The sequence below is a fragment of the Solanum lycopersicum genome, chromosome 10 (genome assembly GCF_036512215.1).
Source record: "Solanum lycopersicum chromosome 10, SLM_r2.1".
Lineage (NCBI taxonomy): Eukaryota > Viridiplantae > Streptophyta > Magnoliopsida > Solanales > Solanaceae > Solanum > Solanum lycopersicum.
Genome location: NC_090809.1, coordinates 40147603 through 40171787, shown reverse-complemented (window position 1 = coordinate 40171787; position 24185 = coordinate 40147603). Strand labels below are relative to the sequence as shown.

The 24185-nt window shown below is 32.0% G+C and overlaps 1 long non-coding RNA gene across 1 annotated transcript; it reads right to left on the bottom strand.

Annotated features, from left to right (window-relative positions):
- Window positions 1–1106: 1106 nt before the first annotated feature.
- Window positions 1107–4631, bottom strand: LOC104649680 (uncharacterized). The gene is made up of 2 exons (XR_743581.4): window positions 4128–4631; window positions 1107–1482 (listed from the first exon to the last, which is right to left on the bottom strand). It is a non-coding gene; the product is annotated as an uncharacterized lncRNA (long non-coding RNA).
- Between the last annotated feature and the right edge of the window lie 19554 nt (window positions 4632–24185).

Below are 24185 nucleotides of genomic sequence, written 5' to 3'. Positions count from 1 at the left end.
CACACCTGATTCCTTTCTAATTGATCAAGTTCTTCCTTCTGTACCCATGACTCATCTTTCATAGTTTAATTTATTCATTTGGTTTACATTTTAGCTATCGATGCAATAGAAGCTTGTTTTCTGAGAGAAAATCGCTTATGAATTTTGTTATTAGGTTCACCGAGAATAAAGTTTTCAGGATAACTAGTATTATTTCTCCATTCTCTTGGAACTTTTGTTAGCTTTAGTAATCAACTCTGCCTCTGTGATAGTCGACTCTTCAACAGAGCTTTTAGAATTGATATGTGCAGTATTTTCAGCTGTTTTAATGGGAGTGATTTCGCCTTCACCTCCTGTGACCTCCTACATCCAAGATTATTCTTCCCATTATTGTGGATGAAGAACTTGCATCCGAAGGGATGAAAGTAGCTTATGTTTGGTTTCTTACCTATCCATAGTTCATAGGGAGTCTTATTCAGGATGAGTCTAATCAAACACCTGTTTAGAATGTGACACACAATGCTAACAACTTCTACCAAAAAGTGATCAGGTAAGCTTCTATCCAAAAGCATTGTTCTTTTCGTATTTTATAAAGATCGATTTTTCCATTCAACTACTTCATTATGTTGAGGGGATCTGGGTGAAGAGAAGTTCACAAAATTCTTCAAACACTTTATTTTCAAATCCACCATCATGGTCACTATGTATAGTTGTGATGAAGTATCATGTTTCTCTTTGAACTTTTCTACAAAAGGCTCTGAAGTTAGCAAAAGCTTTATTTTTATGAGTGGAGAATACTACCCATGTGAACCTTGAGAATTCGTAAACAATCACGAAAGCATATATCTTACATCCAATGATAGCAGTTCGAGTTGGACCAAAAAAATCCATATGAAGAAACCGTGGGGTTTAGATGTACTTGCAATATCTTCACTTTTGAATGATGAACGAGTCTGCTTACCCATTTGACATGTGTCACATATGTGATCTTTTTCAAACTTTAGCTTTGGCAGTCCAATCACCAGTTCAAGTCTAGATAATTTTTCAAGAGCGTGCATGCTTGTGTGTCCAAGATTTCGATGGCATAGCCATGGATCGCTTGCAACTGCAGTAAGATAGGTAAGAGATGGACAATCAACATTATTTAAGATATAAATATTGTTTACTCAATCTCTTATAAGTGACAGCCTTTTCTCATGATGTTTAATGATGCAATTGGTTGTATTGAATATGACTTGAAATATAACATCACACAGTTGACTCATGATGAGTAGATTATGTTGGAGTCCTCCGACTAAGTATACTTTGACTAAATCGCATGCTGAACTGAGTGTAATAGTTCCGACTCAGGTAACTTCTCCTTTGGTATTGTCTCCAAATCTAACACATCCTCCGTCTATTCTTTTTATTGTTTTGAAGTTTTGCTTCTTTCTGCAGATATGTTTCGAGCATCCACTATCAAGTATTCACATGCCCTTTTTTGTAGGTTTTCTTAGATTGCTCCTGCAAGACAAAAATATTAGTTTTTTAGGAACCCGAATATTTTTGGGTCCTTGATGATTAACAACTTTTGGTCCCCCAAATTCATTTTCCAGAAGAATATTTTCTAAAATTAAAGGACCTATGACCAACATCGCCACAAGTGAAACAAACAATAGTTGTTGATGAATTAGGAGAATAAGGATGAGAGAAAGATCTATATGATCTGTTAGAATTATGACCTAGAGAGTTCCTTTTGTAGAACGTAATTCTGTTTGATTGAACAAAAATATAACTTGGAGACTTTCTGACTGATACTGTTTAACTGCATTTTTACTTCTTCCAGTTCTTTTGTTGGTAAATCAACTTAAATTTGACTCACAATACAACAAACTTATAGCTTTAATATTAGCTTGAATTACCTCTTGTTATTCCTTAGTAATATATAGAATGATTCAGGATAAAAAAAATTCAGTTCCATCTTTTTCAGTTAATTGAGGAATTGGCTTTGAGCCTTTCTTGATGACTATCCATGCTCGATGGTCATTTGAGGAGACAAAGATTATGAATTTATCTTTCCAGTAAGAGTAGTGTTGTCCATTGAAGATTGGTGGTCGATGTGAAGAGTGTTCATATTGAAGTAGAGCACCAAAGATTTGGTAGTGTGTCATTTGATCTTTACTCACGTGTGGTAAACACTAATACTGTGAGACTTGCTCTGATACCTATTATATGATAATTTATCTATCTTAGAAAATTTACTTTTTCAAATGTTCTAAGTATAAAATAATTGTTAGAAAAAATTCTTAGATTAAGTCCTAAAAAATTTAGAGAAAATAGATATGATGTTTTTATTTATGCTTCAAAAAGGTTTTTAAGGCATTTGAAGCGCTGCTAATATGCGGTTAGCACTTGACTAAAATACTTTTTTGACTATTTTTAAAAAATGTGATTTCACATAAAAAAAAAACAATAACTTACAAAATTTGATCAACTTAGAGAAAAATGGCTAAATAAATGACACATTCTATTTTATTTAATTTTTTTTTAGAGAAAGTGATGTCAAATGAAACTTAATTAAATAAGTGATTAAAACTTTCACGTATAACTGGATTAATTAAGATTTGTTTGAATCGTTTTAAAAATGATATTTTTCACCAATTAAAAGCATGAAAACTCTTTAAAATAAATTTAAGAAGTTTTGGTTAAAGATAAAAAATACAAGAGTTGATATGGAGCCAAATTTAATTCAAGTAAATTAACATAAAAATATAGTTCCTCTTTTGGAAATTTAATTACATTTAACCAAATCAAATAAAAAGGTTAGACTTAAACAAATTACATATAATAAACAAATAATAAGGAAAAATAAAAGAGAAACAAAAAATTAGATTTTTGGGCCTTATCCTAAAACTACCAAAAATCTGCGCATATATATGGGGTTTTAGCCCAATTTCCCTGCATTTATACAGTGTATAAAGCGAGTCTATATTTTTGTATATTCTTGTGTACCAACATCCAGTACGTGCAGATTAGTGTATACAAAGATATATAATCCATTTTTGTACTCCCATACCTCCTTATCTGTTTTCAACCTGTATTACAATACTCTATTTGTATATATTTTCAACCTGTAATTCTGCTTCCAATGGTTTGACTAAGAATAGGAGTTGACTCGGTAAAGAAATTGAAGCTCGTATCAGAAATGCAAAGAGAAAAGAAAGTCCACAACATGCAACAAAATGACAAAAGATTAGCACATAACTCAACCAAACGAATAAGAAAAAAGGATATGCTAAAGAAATCATACAAGGACAAACATGAATCTTTAAAGAGATACACTAGAGAACACGTGACCAATTAAATAGTGAATTAACACGGTAATTAGCGATATGCATTACAGTGATCAAAAGGAATCATGACTTAGTCATAAATGACTGTATTGAACAATATTCTTTTCTTTAAAACTAAATAAAGGGGAGCACCAACATGGAAACCTACAGATATTACAAACATATTTATAAACTAGAGAGGACAATGTAACAAGTCAAAGAAAGCAATTAATGCACAACAAATGACTCCCAAATATTATTAAAGAAAACACATTACAAAAGAGCAAAACAAAAATAAAAGAAATACAAAAAAGAGCAGATGCAGCATTTCACTAGTTGAAAATAGTATCACGGATCCAAAATGCGATATAGGTAGTCAAGAAAAACTAAAACCTTAAGAAGTAGGCAGCAACTCATGAAAAGGGCACAGTGCAGCACAAAAAGATTGAGAAACAGAGAAAGCGAAGCCATTAGCATACAGATATTATTTACACCGCATACTATTAGCCATATTAATTAATCATGAGACTCACAGACCTATGTAGATAATGATACTAACAATACAAACTAGATGAAGCGCCATTTGATGATTGGAGACGCATTAGGAATGAGAATTGCAGCGAATCAATCATACGCTTCGAACCAACATGAACCCAAACTCAAATAGAGAAGTATGATATTACAAAATTAAATACTTCACCAGAGTTCAGGACATTTAACTATATGAATGCTAAAATGACAGATTTTGGCATCAATATTAAGACAAGACAAACGGAGATTAAATTGGAATCAACGAGCTTTTTAATATTCTATCATTAATAGAAGGAGGATTATTACCTTTTTAAGCGATTGGAATCAACGAGCTTGACTATGAAGCAACGAGATGAGTTCCGGTGAACTGCTCCGGAGTATAAAAAGAAGGACGTTTTCCTCGAGAAAAATCTTAAACCTAAAGTGCTATTTTAGCAATTCGACATTCCTATTTCTTAATGAAAATTCCCTGTTTCTTCAAGAGTGGCAAATTAATCCATAAAAAAAGTCCAATTTCCGATCCAAAAACTCCCTATGCTCGCCCCTTCCTTCAACGATGGGTAGGGGTAGTTTATATAGAGGGTGAAATTTTCGAATTTGAAATTCGAATACATCGTTCCTTTTCAAGACATTGAGAAAGGAGATGTGAAAAGTTGTGATTCCGCAAAAGGAGGGGTACTGTTCACGCCGTTTGGAGTTGCTGTCGTTGTTGACTTTTACTGGTTTTTTGGGTTTCGTCTTGGACTGGGCGTGTTCTTGCTAGAAAAGGAAGTAGAAGGAATCTGGTATGTGGTACGTATTGCTTGAAGTGGTTCTTTTGATTGAAATTGGACTTAAGTAGAATGTTGTAACTGTTGGATTGGGAATTGATTAGTGGGCTGGGAATTGATTAGTGGGCTGGGAAAAAAGGCCCAAAGTTGGCCAGAAATATTGAAGTAATTGGCAAGGAAATTAATTGAAAAGGCCTAAGGATTGATTACAAACTTAGCCTACTTAAATTGAGAAGTTAGTCAAATTAAAATTGAGTTTAGAGAGTTTGACTAAAATTGAAACAAGATGAATTAATGCTAACTGATCAACTAGTTTTTTAATCTCAGCAAAATAAAAGAAAATTTAATTGTAAACTAATTAACTCAAAAATATAAACTATAAATTAGCTAAACTAATTAATCAAATATTTAAATAAAATAAAAAAAAATTTGAGATGATTTTCAAATATTAATATAAATAATTATATAAAAAAATTATATACTTTATATAAATTATTTTTAAAATGACAAAATTACTTGAAAAATATTTAAAATTTTATAGAGTCAATTATTTCAAATCGTTTAAAATTTAAGAAGTTTGATGACTAATTTATATTGTGGATGTCCGAATTGGATATCAACAATACCAATTGATAACAAAGAGTGGCTGAATTAAAATTCTCTTAGTGAACTACATGTGATCGTTAGTTGACTCACAGGCAAGTTAGTATAAAGATAATCAATAATAGTAATTTGCAGTAAGTAAATGACACAAAGAGTTTTATATTGGTTCGAATCACCAATGTGGTGCCTAGTCCAGCTCCCTTGGGTTTTAAGGATTTCCTTAAAAATTTTTAGAAGATATTCGTGTTATAACAATTTAAAACTTGATCGTGTCTAATATGCAAATCAAATTTATATCTTGGCATTGCCTCTACTTGTATGCCTACACTCATATTCTTTCTTTTTCTTTTCTTTTCAATTGTACCACTCACATATTTACAAAGCTTTATGAAAGATAAAGAAAGTAGCTTGCTAAGCTCAAATAAAGTTGTGTACTTCACACTAAATTCTGGGTCGGCTTATTTAGATGACACGTGTACTCTTGTAAGGAAGAACCCAAGGGATTTATCTCAATCAATGATTGATCTAGGGAGTCCTTGATTAAGGCGATTTAGTTGTTTTGATTCCTGAGGTAATCACTTCTTCTGCTCTTCTTTGCCGGCTAGATCCTTTTCTTGTATGATCAACATATTTCTTATTTTGTGGCTTAATTTAGGGGTGGGCATAAACACCGAACCGAACTAAAATTTTAAAAAATTTCGGTTCCGGTATTTCGGTTTTCGGTTCGGTATTCGGTTAATTTTTTTGTATTTTTGGTATTTCGGTTCGGTTTTCGGTACGTATTACTTTGGAATTCGGTATTTCGGTTTAAACCGAAATATTATATTTTAATTTATAAATTATATTATATTTAATAATTATTAATATTAAATAATTTTTTTTAAAAAAAATAAAAAACCCTAAATCCCTAATACCCTATCCTCTTCACTCTTCAGCACAACTTCTTCAACTTCATCCTCTCTCTCTTCAACTTCATCCTCTCCTCTTCACTCTTAAGCACAACTTCTGCCTTCTTTTCTCCTCTTCCTCTTTTACTCCAGCCGGCGTCCACCGCCACCAATAGCAGCACCGCCAGCCGCCGTCCTCGAGCAGCAGCCAGCCGCCCGCAGCAGCAGCAGCAACCAGCCGCAGCAGCCGCCCGCGAGCCGCGACAGCAGGTAGCAGCAGCCAGCAGGTCAGCCGCAGCCAGCCGCCGGCGACAGCAGGTCAGCAGCAGCCAGCCACCAGCCAACCCAGGTGCAGGTATGTAAATCGTAATTTCAATTTTTTTGATTTTTTTTTTTATTTTTTTCATCTGATTTTATTTTTATTACTAGTTAATAGTTATTGGGAATTTATTATGATTTTTTTATATATATAGATGGCTGAACAAATAGAATTAAATATGGGTGTAGCTGATCAAAGTCGAATAAGTATGGCTGATTCTACGGATAATACACCTACTAATAGCAATGATTTGTCGATTGGTACAGAAATAACAAAAAAAGAAAAGAAATGGATCCTAGGTCTCTTGTTTGGCAACACTTTGAAAAGGTTTATGAAAATGGTGTATTAGTTAAAGCAAAGTGCTTACATTGTAAACAATATTATGATGCCAATACAACAAGAAATGGAACAAGTGGACTAAAACAACATTTGACTTATCGGTGTAAATTGTATAAACCTCCGACTGTTGCACTCGGTATTCAAAAATTATTAAATATTCAAAATAACAATTTAGAGACTTGGAAATTCGAGCAAGAAGTATGTAGGAGAGCTTTAGTTGAGATGATTATTTTGGATGAACTACCTTTTAGTTTTGTTGAAGAAGAAGGCTTTAAGAAGTTTATGAGTAAAGTCCAGCCTTTGTTTCATATTCCTTCTCGTATAACCATAACAAGGGATTGTTATGAAGTTTACGATGAATTGAGAATAAATTTGAAACAATCTTTAAGAGAAATACAACCAAGAATTTGTCTCAGAATAGACACATGGACTTTAGTGCAAAGAATCAATTATATGTGTTTGACTGCTCACTTTATTGATAGGGATTGGGTGCTTCATAAAAGAATATTGAATTTTTGTCCTATCACTAGTCATAAAGGTGAGCATTTGGCTGAGTCTATTAGTAATTGTTTACTTGATTGGAAGTTGGATAACGTTTTTACTGTTACGGTTGATAATGCTTCTTCAAATGATGTGGCAGTTTTAGAGTTGTCCAAAAAATTAGATATGTGGGGAACTAATTTGATGGAAGGTAAGCATCTCCATGTGAGATGTATGGCTCACATACTTAATCTAATTGTGCAAGATGGTTTGAAAGAAATTGGTCCTTCAATCAAAAAGGTGAGAATGGTGAAATATGTTAGATCATCTTCTTCAAGGGCAAGAAATTTCTTGAAATGTGTTGAAATGCAAAAGATAGAATGTGATAAGATGTTGTCTTTAGATGTGCCTACTAGGTGGAATTCCACCTATTTGATGTTAGACACAGCAGAAAAGTTTGAGAAGGCTTTTGAGAGGTTTGATCTTTATGATGGTAATTTTAATTCTTTTCTTGCTACCGATGTTTGTGAAGATGGAAGTATCGCAGGGCCAATTCAATATGAAGATTGGGCTAATGTGAGGAATGTCACAAAGTTTCTTGAAAAATTTTATGAACTCACTTTGAAAGTTTCAGGTTCACGGTATGTTACTTGTAATGTTCATTTTAAAGATATATGTGAACTTGATGCTTATTTGAAATTATGTGTAGCAAGTGATGACCTTGATTTGAGTAAAATGGCTTCGGGAATGAAAGAAAAATTCAAGAAATATTGGGGGACTCCTGAAAAAATGAACAAAATGATTTTTATTGCTTTTGTTTTAGATCCTCGCAATAAATTTGTCTATGTTAGTTTTGCTCTTGAAGAATTACTTGGGGAAGAAACGGGAAATGTAGTGAATACGAAAGTAGAGGCTTACTTGAGGGATTTGTTTGCGATATATGTAAGTAAGTATGGAAAAGGTTCCAAAAGTCAATCATCTTCATCTGACTCATCTGATTCTTCTGGTAGTGGTATTTCTCAAAATATGTCCAAAAATTCTTTGAGAACTAAGTTGTACATGAAGAAACAAAAGAATGATTCTTGAAGTTTAGGTGTGAAATCTGAGTTGGATAAATATCTTCTTGAAGACCAAGAACCTGAATCTGAAGATTTTGATATTTTGAGTTGGTGGAAAGTTAATTCTCCTAGATTTCCAGTACTTTCACAGTTGGCTCGAGATGTATTGGCTATTTCTATGTCGAGTGTGGCATCGGAATGTGCATTTAGCACCGGTGGTCGAATTCTAGATCCCTTTAGAAGTTCATTGACTCCCAAATGTGTGCAATATCTTATTTGTGTCCAAGATTGGCTTAGACAAGAAACCAAGCCTATTTGTGTTGAAGAAAGTTTGGAGTTTCTTGAAAAAATTGAACTTGGTAAGACTTTTTATTTTTTATTTATTTATGGAAAAAATAAAATACTTATTGTGTTGTATCTTGTATTACATGTTTCTTTTTATTAATTGTAGAGATGGCAAATAGTGGAAGAAGCTCTTCCATTGTTGATCTATGGTTGACTTGCAAGCGGTGAGTTTAATACATCATTTATTTAATCATATCATTTTTTAATCTTAAAAGTAGTATTCTAAGTTTATAATATTTGATTTTATCTTAAAAGGTCCAAGGGTCAAGACAATGAAGAAATAATTTTGTTGACACGTGACACTTGAAAGTTGAAAGCGATCTCATGGAAGAAAGTCAAGAAACTCATTATTGTTGTTTGTTATTGTTGAAAGTAATCTCATGGAAGAAGACAAGAAGTTCAAAATACATTGTTTGTTGCTTATTATTGTTTATTATGAGTTAATGAAAGACTTTATTGTTACTTGTTATATTCTTATTATGTTGTATTTGTGAAGACATTAAGTTATTAACTACAAATCTACAATGCAACTTTTGTTTTAGTGTCATTGTGAATTTAAAATTTGCGGTGTTAATGCCTAATGACATATTGAAGATTTGAATCATTGATAATTGATATATTGAAATTTGGTAGTAAATTAGTAATGCACTTCTTTGATTTTTTGTCTATTTTTACTTTTTAGCCCATTAAGTTCAAAAATCAAACAAAAAATTGTAAAGTTTAAAATTTTAAAAAGCCCACTAAACAGGCCCATTAAAAAACCGAAATAAAAAACCGAACCGAAATATTTTGGTTCGGTATTCGATACGTAATTTTAAAAAATTGAAAACCGAAAAAACCAAAAAAAACCCGAACCGAACCGAAATACCGAATGCCCACCCCTAGCTTAATTCATGGTTCTTCCCTTTCTTGATAACTCCATTCTGTTCTGTTCTCTGATTTGCTGAGTTGCTTGAATTCATTTTGTCAATCACAATATGTATTGATTGAGTTGGTTACTGGATCTTGGCCTAGTGTGACAATATTCTGATTCTTTATACTTAGGCTTTCCTTTCAAACACTATTGTGATGATCAAACAAATATTCATTTCCTTCTTCTGATTCCTTAGATTGAGGCTTTCCTTTCAAACACTTTTGTAGATATCAAACAATTATTCTTTTCCTTGTTGAAGTCGTTTGCATGGACCATTTCCTTTTTGATTTCCTGATTTACAAAATTTGAGATAAATATTTTAAAGTCTATTTTCAAAATCAACTAACTCTATGGAGACCAGAGAAATGATGAAATTGGATCCGGAGTGAATTATGGCTTATTCATAAAACATTTTCTTATATGATTGAGCTTGGAGGAAGGTGGTCAGGCATGCTGGGAGTTTGATGTTTTGAAGTGAGGAGGAGCGTGGAGGAGATCGTCGTCATGAAATGTCACTTATGGAAAATGACTTTCCCATTCTAAAGAAAATGTTTTGTTTCATAATTTTTTGAAATTTTTTCCCCTCCTAATCATATTCTAACTTCTAGCCGAAACTGGGTTTTAGAATTGAATCATTCTTGAGACATGTTCTTAAAATACTACACAACATATTCAGTGAAATATCATAAAGTGGAGATAGAGGGCAGTTAGACCTTAGTAATAGTTGGTGGCATATACTTTTTACTAATTCTGAAAAAGTGCGTTTCACGTTTGTCGTTTATTACGATCGAAAATTTATCCAAGTTTGATTTCATGTCGATATAAATATTTATCACATTATCATGTATAATATTACTAGTCCTTACACATGTTTCACACGTGAGTTATGTGAAAACATTATATACGCTATGTTAAGAAAATCACACGACAATAAGTATCACAAACTATTCAACAAAAAAATATACAATTTGAAATATATGAACAATCAACCTATTGTTTATAAAATATGTAATCCCTAAAATTAAAATAACATTTAAATCACATAGAATAGTTGAAAACATAAGAATAATGGTGCACAAAGTCTTTCATATTGTATCAACTTGATGAACTTTGCAAAATTCATGCTCCTAAAATAAACTACATTAATTACTTATAGCATAAAAAGAACCATTATCACACAATAGAGAAATTAGTATCAAAATTATATTTTGAAATGTGATTATAAAGTCATGTCAATATATTGATATGAAAATTTGCTATACTTTGTAAGAATATAGGCAAAATAAAAAGCAAGAAAAAATAATATGCACAATATATAATCTTTTGTTGTGACAAATTACAGTTACTACACTTCACTATCTAATTCAAAGAGTTATTTACATATTTCACAGGGATACAGAAAGAATACAATAATTTATCACAAATTTACAGATTTAATTTTGGATGTTATAAAAGCAAAAGGAATGAAAAGTGTGGAGATTAGTATATACATAGGTTATGGAACTGAAGAGGTGCGAATTATTGAAATGTGACCTTTTAATATAGAAAAATGATGAAAAATCCAAATTAAAAAAATAATAAAACTTCTTTGTCATATATATATATATATATGCAAAGTTAATTAGATTCTCAATACCTAAATGTGAAAATCAGGAACACATATAAATTATTTATAATCGCTAATATTTCTATAAATTTCAAGACCAATGGACATATTTAGAATACTTGTGGTCTCAAAAAGAAAGGAGAAAAAATAGAATGTCAAGTGGTAATTGATCAATGTTATTTTGCATAATTACTTATCATTCAATCAAATGTGTCATTCAATCTTATTGGAACATAATATCAAGTGATAATGGATAATATCAAATTGATTTTAAAAAATAAGTACATAAATAATATAATTTTACAAAAGACTACATATTAATGTGTATCAGTAGACTACAATTGACTTTTTGTATCGATATATTTACCAATCTTATTGTTGTTGGCCTTGTAATTTGTAATAACACCTATAAAATTGATATTACAATCTAAAATCTAGTCCAAACCCATATAAATAGATATTAGTAACAATTACTAAAAGTTGAAACATAAAGTAACCAGAGAAAGAAACTTGAAAAGGGAACTTACTATAATGACAAGATGCTCTTGAATAAAAATGAAAATGATACACAAGAATGTATGTAACAAATATTATTTTATAAATTCACATATGGTGACCCTTCATCGTCTATTACAACTCTTAGTTTTCTTCCTTTATTAAAGCAATAAAAATTCAGACTTCGTAAAAAGTTAAAGAAAAACTCTTAAATCTTCTCCCTTTATTGAGCAATAAAAGTCCAAACTTCATAAAAAGTGAAAAATGACCTTTTTTTTGTGTGTACCATTTTGCCCCTATACTAAAACTTTTTTAAAAAGAATCATAAAAATTATAAAATCATATATCATTAGTTATTATATATTAAATATAAATATTATGGAATGCTAAAAGTCTACTTTCATTTTTAATGAAATAGTCAAATGTCTAAAGAATTTGAAAAGTCAGTTTATATATTAAATATAAAATTATGGGATGCTATAAATTTACTTTTAAGAAAAATGAAATAGTAAGATGCCCGAAAAATTTGAAAAGTCAGTTTTCGTTACAAAAAATAATAGTAATGATGATGATGATGATGATGATGATAATAATAATAATAATAATAATAATAATAATAATAATATAATAATAATAATAATAATAATAATAATAGTGGGAAGAAATTTAGAAAAAGGTTAAATTCTTGTTTTCCCCCTATATTAAATTAAAATGTTATAAAATTCTAATTTATTAATATTATATCATTAATTAAGAATATCATATTAAATTTTACAATGATATAATTAATATGTGTTTGAGTATACATAAGGATGGATTAATTTCCTTGGTACTACCACCTATTTCAATACTCTAGAATGACTTATCATTTTTCCATATCAATTTAAAGTTTTAAAGTTCTTTTCAACTTCTAATAGCAAGCTTTCAAAATTTTATAAATTGTCAGATCAGTGAATATGCTAGACAAGATCCATTGATATTTCTCCGCTCTCCTTCTTCTTCTAAACTCTTATTCAACGTGACTAGTAAGGACTCCATTTATATTTCTCATATGTTGGATTTCTTAACCATTTATTATATTATTATTATGCTTGATTATGATTATTCTTGGCTGCTAATAATTCTATCACGACATACATAGGTTCTTTCTTTATAAAGTGGACATAAAATGTTAGTCCACTAGACTTTCTTTTGAAAATTTTAATTTATTGGTTATTCTTTCTTATTTGGGATAATACACAAGTACCCCTCAACCTATGCCCGAAATCTCAGAAACACACTTATACTATATTAAAGTCCTATTACCCCCTGAACTTATTTAATTAAAAAATTTCTACTTCTTTTTGGTCTACGTGATACTATCTTGTGGGCCCAACGCTGGTTGACTTTTCTTTCAAACTAGTGTCACGTAGGCCAAAAAGGGATAAAAAAATTACTTGTAAAATAAGTTTAGAGGGTTGATAGGTCCTTAATATAGTATAAGTGTGTCTCTGAGATTTCGGACATAGGTTGAGGAGATACTTGTGCATTTTCCCTTCTTATTCAGATTAATATATTGTTTTGTTAATATTTTTCATTTTGTATGCATATGATGACATGTATATTTTATTGTTTTTTTAGAAAAGTGTCTGATATACCCCTCAACTTTATCAGTTGGAGCTGAGATTCTTCTTGTTATGAAAGTGACTCATATATACCCTTATCATTATACAAACAACTCACTTGTTTTATAAAGTTAATTGGATTGATATTACACACGTTTTATACATAAATTAGGCCTATGTAAACTTTATATAGTAATAAAGGTCAAATGTATCAGAAATGATATTTTTTAAATACGATAAAGCTTGTATTTAATATGTTTCTTATATAAAGCTTACTTTTGCATCCAAAAATTATTTAAAAGAAATATCTCTGAATGCAATTGTTCAGCAAACAATAGGTGAAACATTAATCAAACTGATTAGTGATAATTGATTACGAGGGGAGAGTTTGAAATCCCATGTGAAAAGCTAATTAGTTTCTAATGATACATTCGGTGGCCCAGTGAAGAAGACCACTCGATGAATATTACGAATTAACTCTAAATGAAGGCAAAATTAGGCCTCATCAATCAAGCTAAATGTGCAAGATGAAAATTGATTATACACACTGAGATAAAGTGTATTATAAGAATCTTTGTATACGCATAAGAAACACCGAACTGTAGAGAATAGCAGAAGAAAAGTATAATTGGAGAACCCTTCTGCTAGTCCAAGATCGTTAACTAAGATCGAAAGATTCAACTAAGGAAGAGGAAGCTAGAACGGAGAAAGAGTATTTTAGATAAAAGAATTTTGTCATAGAAGAAGACTATTTGGTTTGGGTTGATTACAAATGTACAAGACCACCCATATTTATACTTGTTCATGGACGGTTCAAGAAATTCTTCTAGATACTTCTACAAAGAAAATTCTAGTGAAACTTTATCTTCAACATATCTAGATATTTTTAATATAATTATCCTACACTATTATAGAAACATTACTAGAAGAAGCTATCATATTCTCAAAAAATCAATTTTATCTTTTTTCACACGAACAACCTAAAACTGAAGCTGGCGCACTTAGTAAAAATTTATTGCTTTTGAAGTTAGCACAAGATTCATCTATCTTTGTATGCTCTTGAGTGTTTGTTTCTCATGTGAACATTCGAAGCCGCTGAAAGGGGAGAGAGTTGAAACTCACAACTTTTTGTAAACGTCAGTAACACATTTATTCTAGCTTAATCAATGAAAAGTAATCCATCCATATGCTAGTAATTAATTAATATGTAACTGCAGGTTAGAAGTGTGAGGAAAACTCTGTTTTCAATCTGTGTTATTAAAACTAAAAATTACTGATTCTAATAAATTGTTCAAAACACGAAGTAATTGAAATTTATTGAACCAGTAAGAGAGATGAACAGAAATTTAATTTACAAAAACTAAAATCTATAAAAACGTACCAAAATTTGAAAAAACCTTTTAAATAGGAAAAAGATTAAGTCCACTGAACTCACAGTGTCCCCTTAAGGAAAGTATTTCCCTCTAGTATCCGAGGTTTGATTTGGAATATAACCTCCCAGGGTAAAATGATCTTAATCAGCAGAGTGTTGATACCAAAAACTCTACTGTCAGCGAATCAATCCACAACAGGAAAGTACACGAAGAAAAATATGTGCAGAAGAAGAAAAAGATCAGAATTTTTTTCGAAAATATTTTGAAGAATGAGTGGTAATTATAGGCAACAAGAATATGTTCTGAAAGTTTGCAACCCTTTCAAAATTCACACGACCATTGATGAAAGTTTGCAACCTTTCAAATGGTACTGACTGCTCCTGAAAGTTGCAACCTTTCAGAACAATCATGGCGGGAAATTTAAATAAAATGGGTCGCGCGCGGATCCTAGTCGGGTCGGGTTAGTAAACTAAAAAGTTGAAACATTTTGGTCAACGTTATCAATTAATTAATTGAAAATATTTTTGGCCATTTAATTAATTAAATAAATAATTAAAATAAACTTTGTCCAAAAAATAATCTCTCAATCGATCATTTTCCAAAACCAAAGCCATAGCCAGAGTCAAAGTCGTAGTCATAGTTGAGACGAGCGAGCGACGACTATGACAGCGTGAGGGGTCCCTCTTTCAAACCCTTTTAACAATTAATAGGAGTGTTTCTGTAAACTCTCCTATTTTTCTTCCATCACCGATGAGGGACAAATGCCTTTTCATTAAAGAATATGAGGATTTTTGAAGTTCGTAACTCTTCAAGTTCTCAACTTTTCAAATTCCTTTCCTTTCCTCTATTTCCCATCAATTCTCGCTATATACCTAACAATCCCCCACATTGATGGGGAATGGTTATAACATAGGAATGCACAGACAATTGTGTACTGTACAAGAAAGGATTAATTGTACCATGATAAGTAGGTTTCCCCTTGGACTTTTCGTAGTGAACATATGTCAAATATACTCGGTCAATCGGTAGATGTGATTTCTTTGAACTGTCGAGCTTTGGTGTATACCTAGACAACTATATGTCACACAATCAACCCTTTACTATTTATGGTTCGTATGGTTGTATTCGTTTCAACCATGAACACCTCCTGGTTTCATGAGTGTATAGAGAATAGACTTTTGACATAAAATTCTCTTGAAGCGGCTTCCACTTCACACTCACATAGGTGATTTATAACCGTGTCATCTCGTAGATACACTATTGGTCAAATCTACCAAACTTAGCAAATCATTAAAAACTTTAAGCTTTATTACCTCAGTAACAAGCCTTAAAGTCTTAACCTTGTTCCTGAACATTGTCTTCATCATGACAATGGATTGAGTTAATTGACAATGTCGAACCATCAGCCACAACTTTATTTTTCTCCTTAATCTAGCTCTTGGGATCTCCAGTCAGCTAGATAGAGTTACCGTCATGCTGACTTGTCCTAAGTCGTAAACACATTCCCTTAGATGATCTTTCAACTGCCTCTCTCACTAGGCCTTTCGTTAGTGGATCTGACACATTATCGCTTGACTTTACATAGTCATTTGTGATAATTCCACTAGAGAGCAATTGTCTTACGTTATTATGTTTCCGTCATATATGATGAGACTTTACGTTGTACATAGCTCTCCCTGTCATACCTATTGCTGCTTGACTATCGCAATGTATGCAATATGGTCCAACAGGTTTGGGCCAGAATAGAATAGAAATTCCGGAGTCATTCAGCTTCTTCACCAGCCTTATCCAAAGCAATGAATTAAGATTCCATCGTGGAGCGAGCAATACATGTCTGTTTGGACGATTTCCAAGAGACTGTTCCTCCACCAAGTAAGAACACATAACCACTCGTGGATTTTACATTATTTGATCCGGTGATCCAATTTGCATCACTATATCCTTCAATCACAACAGGATATTTATTATAATGCAAAATATAATGTTGTGTATACTTTAGATAACCCAACACACGTTTCATTTCCATCCAGTGAGTTTGATTCGAATTACTAGTGTATTGACTCTGTTTACTAATAGCACATGATATATCTGGTCGCGTGTAATTCATAATATACATCAAAAACACTCTGGCATATTCCAATTGAGAGTCACTTTGACCTTCATTCTTTTTAAATGTACAGCTTAAATCAATTGGAGTTTTGACAACATTGAAATTCAAGTACTTGAACTTATCCAATGCTCTTTCAATATAATGAGATTGAGATAATGCTAGTCCATGGGGAGTTTTATAATCCTGACCCCTAAGATCAAATCAGCAACTCCTAAGTCTTTCATATCGAACTTGTTGGACAACATGCACTTCGTAGCATTTATATTGTCAATTTCTTTACTCATTATTAATATGTCATAAACATACAAACAAACAATGACTTCATGATTCAAAATATTTTTAATGTAAACACATTTATCACAGTCGTTAATCTTGAATCCATTTGCCAACATTGTTTAATCAAATTTAGCATGTCATTGTTTGGGTGCTTGCTTGAGTCCATAAAGTGACTTCACAAGTCTGCACACTTTCTTTTCTATTTGAATTTTAGCTGGATAAATAGAAAGAGTTTAGGTCAATCTAGTACCAATATATTTCTTTGTTTCCATACTTGTTATATACTAGTCAATTAAGTTAGTTGAATTGTTGTTCATATTGAAAGGAGTCGGGATTGATAAGGATTCTTTACTAGGAACTATAAACCATTCAGGTTGTTCCATTTATATTTTTTCCTCCAACTCTCCATTTAAGAAGACTCTCTTTACATACATTTGGTGAATTTTAAGATCATGCACTACTGCTTGTGCTATTAACATCCTAATTGATGTTATCCTTGTTAGTGGAGAGTATGTGTCAAAGTAGTCCAGACCTTCCTTTTGTCTGTACCCTTTGAATACCAGTCTAGCCTTATATTTGTCAATAGTCCCATTAGGTTTCATTTTCCTTTTAAAGATCCACTTTGACCCAAAGGTTTATTTCCTGGAGGAAGATCAACCAATTCCAAAGTGTGATTGCTTAAAATTGATTCGATCTCACTGTTGACTACTTATTTCCAATAAGTTGACTCAGACGAAGACATAGCTGCTTTAAATGTTTGAGGCTCATTTTCAAGAAATAGTGCTAGAAAAGCTAGTCCGAAAGAAACAGATTTTTGTTGCCGAGTACTACGCCTAGGTTCCTCACTAGTTAGAATATTTTCCATTGATTCTTCTCGTGGTCTTTTAGGTCTTTCACTTTTTGACTCACTTTTAATTTTATACGGATAAATGTTTTCAAAAAACTCTGCATTATATGATTCAATTATCATATTAACATGAATCTCAGAATTATCCAATTTGTGAACCAAAAATCGACAGACTTTACTGTTCACAGCATACCCAATAAAGATACAATCTACTGTTTTGGGTCCAATTTTAACCCTCTTCGGTAAAGGAACCTCTACCTTGGCTAAATACCCCCACACCTTGAAATATTTTAAGTTGGGTTTTCTTCCTTTCCACAACTCATAAGGAATTGATTGAGTTTTTCGATGGGATACTATATTGAGTATTTATTAGTTGTAAGGATGGCTTTCCCCCCAAAGGTTTCGCGGTGAACCAGAATTGATCATTAAGGCATACATCATTTCCTTTAATGTTCTGTTCTTCCGTTCTACCAAACCATTTGACTGTGGTGTATAAGGTGCAGTATTTTGATGAATAATACCATATTCCAAATATATGTCTGCAAAAGGAGATTCATATTCTCCACCCCTATCATTCCAAATCATTTTATCTTTAGATTCAATTGGTTATCCACTTCATTTTTGTATTGCTTAAATGCATCAATTGCTTTATCCTTACTATTAAGCAAATATACATAATAAAATCGAGTGTAGTCATCAATAAAAGTTATAAAATACTTTTTCCACCATGAGATGGTGTTGACTTCATATCACATAATGTGTGAATTAAGTCTAAAGTTTTAGAATTTCTTTCAATAGACTTGTAAGGATGTTTAACAAACTAACTTTCCATACAAATTTTGCATTTTGATATATTGCATTTAAAATCAGGCAATACTTCTAGATTAACCAATTTTCGCAAGACGTTATAATTTACATGTCCCTAACGGGCATGCCATAAATCATTCAACTCTAATAAGTTAACAGAAGCATATTTTTTTATTCGTACTGTAAACAACCATTACATTCAGTTTGAAAAGACCCTCATTGAGGTAGCTCTTTCCTATGAACATTTCATTCTTACTTATTACAACTTTATCACTAACTAGGACACACTTAAACCCGTTTTTAATGAGTAGTGCATCAGAAAATAAATTCTTCCTAATAGTAGGGACATGCAGAATACTGTTTTAAGTCAACACCTTGCCAAAGTCAACATTACTTTCCCAATTCATGCAATCCTTGCTATTGCTGTGTTTCTCATGAATAAATCTTCATCGTACTCAGCAGGAGTGCACGTTGCAAAGGCTTCTTTCGCAGAGCAAATATGTCTAGTGACACCTGAGTCAAGAAACCACTCCTTGAGATTTTCAACTAAGTTACACTCTGAGATCATTGTACACAAGTCATCTACATCTTTCATCTTCTCCACGATATTTTTTGACTTTTGTCTTTGCCTTTGTTTTTGTCCTTTCTTGGACACGACAATCAAAAGACCTATGACCATCCTTGCCACAATTGTAACAGTTGCCTTTGAATTTCTTCTTGGCCTGTTCTGACTTCTGCCTATTGGACTTCTTTCTCTTTTGTCTTTGGTATTAGCTTCTTCAACAATATTAACTCCAATGATTGTTGAACTCTTACGTGACTTCTTTTCGGCATTTTTGTTATCTTCCTCAATCTTGAGCCGAATCACAAGATATTCAAGCTTCATTTCTTTATGCTTGTGCTTTGGATAATTCTTAAAATCGTTCCACGAAGGAGGAAACTTCTCGATCATTGTAGCCACTTGAAAATCTTCATTTACTACCATATCTTCAGCAATCAGATCATGGAGAATAAGTTGAACTTTCTGCACTTGTGATCCAAAAGTTTTACTATCTACCATTTTATAGTCTAAAAACTTTGCGACCAAAATTTTTTCAAGCATACATCTTCTGTATTATATTTTTTCTCAAGTGCATCCCACAACTTTTTTTGAAGTTTTTATTGAACTATAAACATTATATAAGTCATCCTCTAAAACACTCAAAATGTAGCCTTTACATAGGAAGTCTGCCTGTTTTCATGCTTCAATAATCATGAATTTTTCTCTGTCTGGCATATCATCAGTGGGAACTGGAGTATCTTCACTTGTAAATTTTTGCAGACCAAGAGTAATAAGCCAGAAAAATACTCGTTCTGCCATCCATTGAAATTCAAACCTATGAATTTACCCGATTTTTCTGCTTGTGGTACAACAGTTCGGGTTGGTGCAACAACAGCCACTGTAACACATATTTAAAGATAATAATTTCCTTAAGATTATTTTCAATCTATGTTATCAAAATCAGAAATTACTGATTCTATTAAATTGTTCAGAAACACAAAGTGACTGAAATTTATAGAACTAGTAAGAGAGATGAACAGAAATTTAATTTACAAAAACTAAAATCTGTAAAAACGTACAAGAATTTGAAAAAAAACTTTTAAATCAAAAAAAGATCAAGTTCACTGAACTCACAGTGTCCCCTTAAGGAAATTATTCTCCTCTAGTATCCGAGGTTTGATTTGTAATATAACCTCCCAAGGTAAAATGATCTTAATCAGCTGAGGGTTGATACCAAAAACTCTACTGTCAGCGAATCAATCCACAGCAGAAAAGTACACGAAGAAAAATGTGTGCAGAAGAAGAAGAAGAAGATCATTTTTTTTGAAAATATTCTGAAGAATGAGTGATCATTTTTTTTGAAAATATTCTGAAGAATGAGTGACATTTATAGGCAAGAGGAATATGTTCTGAAAGGTTGCAACCCTTTCAAAATTCACATGACCATTAATGAAAGTTTACAACCTTTCAAATAATACTGACTGTTCATGAAAATTGCAACCTTTCAGAACAGTCATGGCGGGATATTTAAATAAAATGGGAAATACAAATAAAATGGGTTGCACGTGAATCCAAGTCGTGTTGGGTTAATCAAATAAAAATTTGAAACATTTCGGTGAACTTCTGTTATTAACTAATTAATTGAAAACATTTTTGGTTGTTTAATTAATCAAATAAATAATTAAAATAAACTTTGTCCAAAAAATAATATCTCGATCGATCATTTGCCAAAGTCAAAGCCGTAGCCGTAGTCGAAGCCGAGACGAGTGAGCGATGACGACGACGGCGCGGGGGAGGTCCCTCTTTCAAACCCTTCTAACAATTAATAGAAGTGTTTCTGTATTTAAACTCTCCTTTTTCCATCACCGATGAGGGACAAATGTATTTTCATTAAAGCATAAGAGGACTCTTCAAGTTTTCAACTTTTCAAATTCCTCTCCTTCCCTCTATTTTCCATCAATTCTTACTACATACCCAACAAAATCTAATTTGGAGTGAGAAGAAAACAGTAGAAATGCAGGTCAAGGAAATGGAGGTTCCAACAAAGCAGACAATCAAGCATAATCAGCAAAACATGTAGCCACAGAACAATAAGAGCACATCAATAATGAAAAATTGGAAGAAACAATCCTCCTAACAGGTGTTAATCAGCAAGAAACTCAAAAGCAATAGAAAAATGCTGATATTGTTGTTCATAGTTCTTAACGGGATGGAGCACTTGGCCTGTGGCACAGAGGTACCTTGAAGAGAATAGATCTGATGCTCAGGAGAAACTTAATACAAACAAGGTATAATAGAGTAGCCAATTTTTATCGAATTGATTCTTCAGAACACTCATTTTATTGTTGGGTTTTAAAAGGTGTGAATGGAAAATTAAGAGTTGCAACTTTTATGAAAACTTGTGATTTTTATATGAGAAGTTTTGACTTTTATGGAAAGTTGTGACTTTTATGAAAGGTGACAACCTTTCCAAAAGATTGTGACTTTTCCAAATGTTTGTGACCTTTCTGATAAGGCACAATAAGAGCCTTTTTCGCACTATCCTTTGTTTTCTATAAATTGAGGGATTTCCTCTCATTTTATAAATAGAATTTATGGACTTCTTCTTCTACTACTAAAATCTAGTATTCTAAGTGTACTTTACTGCCGTTTAGTGGTTCACTGACACCAGCATTTCGGGTTCCAATACACTGGTGATGGAGATCATTCTACCCTTGGAGGACATATTCCAAATCAAACATCGGATACTAGAGGGGAATAATTTCCCTAAGGGGACACTGTGCATTCAGTTGTTTGATCTTCTTTCCATTTTTCCAGATTATGGTATGTGCTACTAATTTTAGATTTGTGAATTAATTTCATTTCTTCTATTCTTTTGTTCTTCACTGGTTCATTAAACTTTGGTAACTTTGTGTTTCTGCAAAGTTTGTTGGAATCAGTAAGATTCTATAGACACATATAAACAACATTTCTTCTTTAGGAAAAAAATTTCGTATATTTTTTCTAATCTATTTCTAATTCTAGTTTCCCTACTAGTTTTAATTTATAGTTGTAAAAATGTTCTTAAACTTTGTTGTCATACAAATTTCTTCAAAGTTTTGCTCTAAGTATGTTAGTAATACAAGATGGAAACAATCTTAAGGTAATTATTATACTATTAGCATTTCTTGTATTCTACTGATTGAGAGAATTTGATTGAGTAAATAGAAGATAAATGCATTAATTCTCAATGATTTGTTGTTTTGTTTAGCAAGGTCGAAGTGAGAATGCACCAGAAAAAATACGTGGTATTCCGATTAAAGATTACACCGGGTAACCTTCTTATTGTCTATCTAAGGAGGAAAATATTTTCTAAAGGTTAACAATATTTATATCTATCATGTGTGTATTCTGAAAAGTTCTGCAAATCGTATCTTTAAAATTTATTAGTTTGCAGAATGAGATATGAATATTTTTGTTTGACAAATAGTATCTTAAAATGTTATAGTTGGAAGACTATTTGAAAAGAAAAACATTTCTATGTGATGGTCTAAGAATATGTTTTATTCTATTTGGATAAGTAAAAAAAGACTTTTGTAGTTTCGTACTCCATGTGAAATGTTAGTGTTTGATTTTTGTAGACTAAAAACTTTTGTAGTTTTCTACTCTATATAAATTGGACTATGCAATTGGTTAGAAGAATATGAGAACTTCACATTATAAGTTTGTGTTGTACTTTTGATTTTCTATAAACTTCAATATTATATAGAAATAAACTGTATAATTTTTTTTGTCCTTATTGTTAGTATTTAGAATACTAAGTGATATGTCTATTTGTGATAGAGAAAACATAGACTTAGAGTTTGTGATTTTATGCCTCTATGGGATGAACTTTGACGTTGTGTAAACATTGTCAAAGATAATTGAAGGAGTATAATTCTTTTGTAGAATGATATTTCCAAAAGAGGTTTGACATTGTCAATGACATTTTGGAAGTCTAGAAAAGTATGTGGAAAAATTATTTTCAAATACTTGAAAATATTTTTGAGATCACATTTAACATTTGAGGGTTCTTTGCTTATAATTAGACTTGGTGTCTAACTTAATTTTGGATCAAAATATATGAAATTCAATGATACTTTTTTATTATGTTAGACCGAAAAAATTCTTGGAGTATATTTTGTATTGTGTTTGTTGAGTTTCTCTATTACTAGTATATAGTGTGACTATATGATATACCGTGGTTTCACAATATTATTAATATTTTTTCTTAAGTTTAGTGTGTCCAAAAGACTTTTTGTACTAATTTTTATATAAGTTTCTCCTTATTTGGAGAAAAAATCTGTTCAAAGATGTATGCGAAGGTTTTTGAGCGAAGAAATGCAGAAGAGACCACCTACGGAGCTTGTGACGGTTCGTCATGCTTGTGACAGTCCGTAGGTGGAAGATAGTGCAGCTGCTGAAGGAAGATGGGGAAGTCTCACCAAGTGTGGCGTTACGGAGTCCATGACGGTCCGTCGTGTCTATGACGGTCCGTCCTGTAGGTTCATCATGAAGTTCAAAGAAGTAATCCTAGTACCCATATTCCAAGAGTTTAAGTGTTTTTGAAAGAAGAGCGTCGACGGACCGTTGTGCCTATGACGGTCCGTCATTCTTGCCGTCGAGGGTAATGAAGAGAGCAGCAGAAGAAATTTCATCAAGTATGGGACGATGAAGTCCATGAAGGTCCGTCGTGACCACGACGATCCGTCGCGAGGTTCGTCGACCTAGCCGCGTTTTGACAGATTTCCAGCAAATAGAGTCCTTGTTTAATTAGGTTTTTATTTTCTATAAATAGTTCGAAAAACCTCATTTTTGAGGTTAGACTCTGGATCATTGTTAGACTCTGGATCATTATTAGACTCTGTGTATTAGTGTTAGACTTTTGATTATCATTAGACTTTTTGTGAGATTCTTGATTACTTTGAGATTCTTGCAAGTGATTGTTGGTGATTTTTGGTGATTAATCAAGA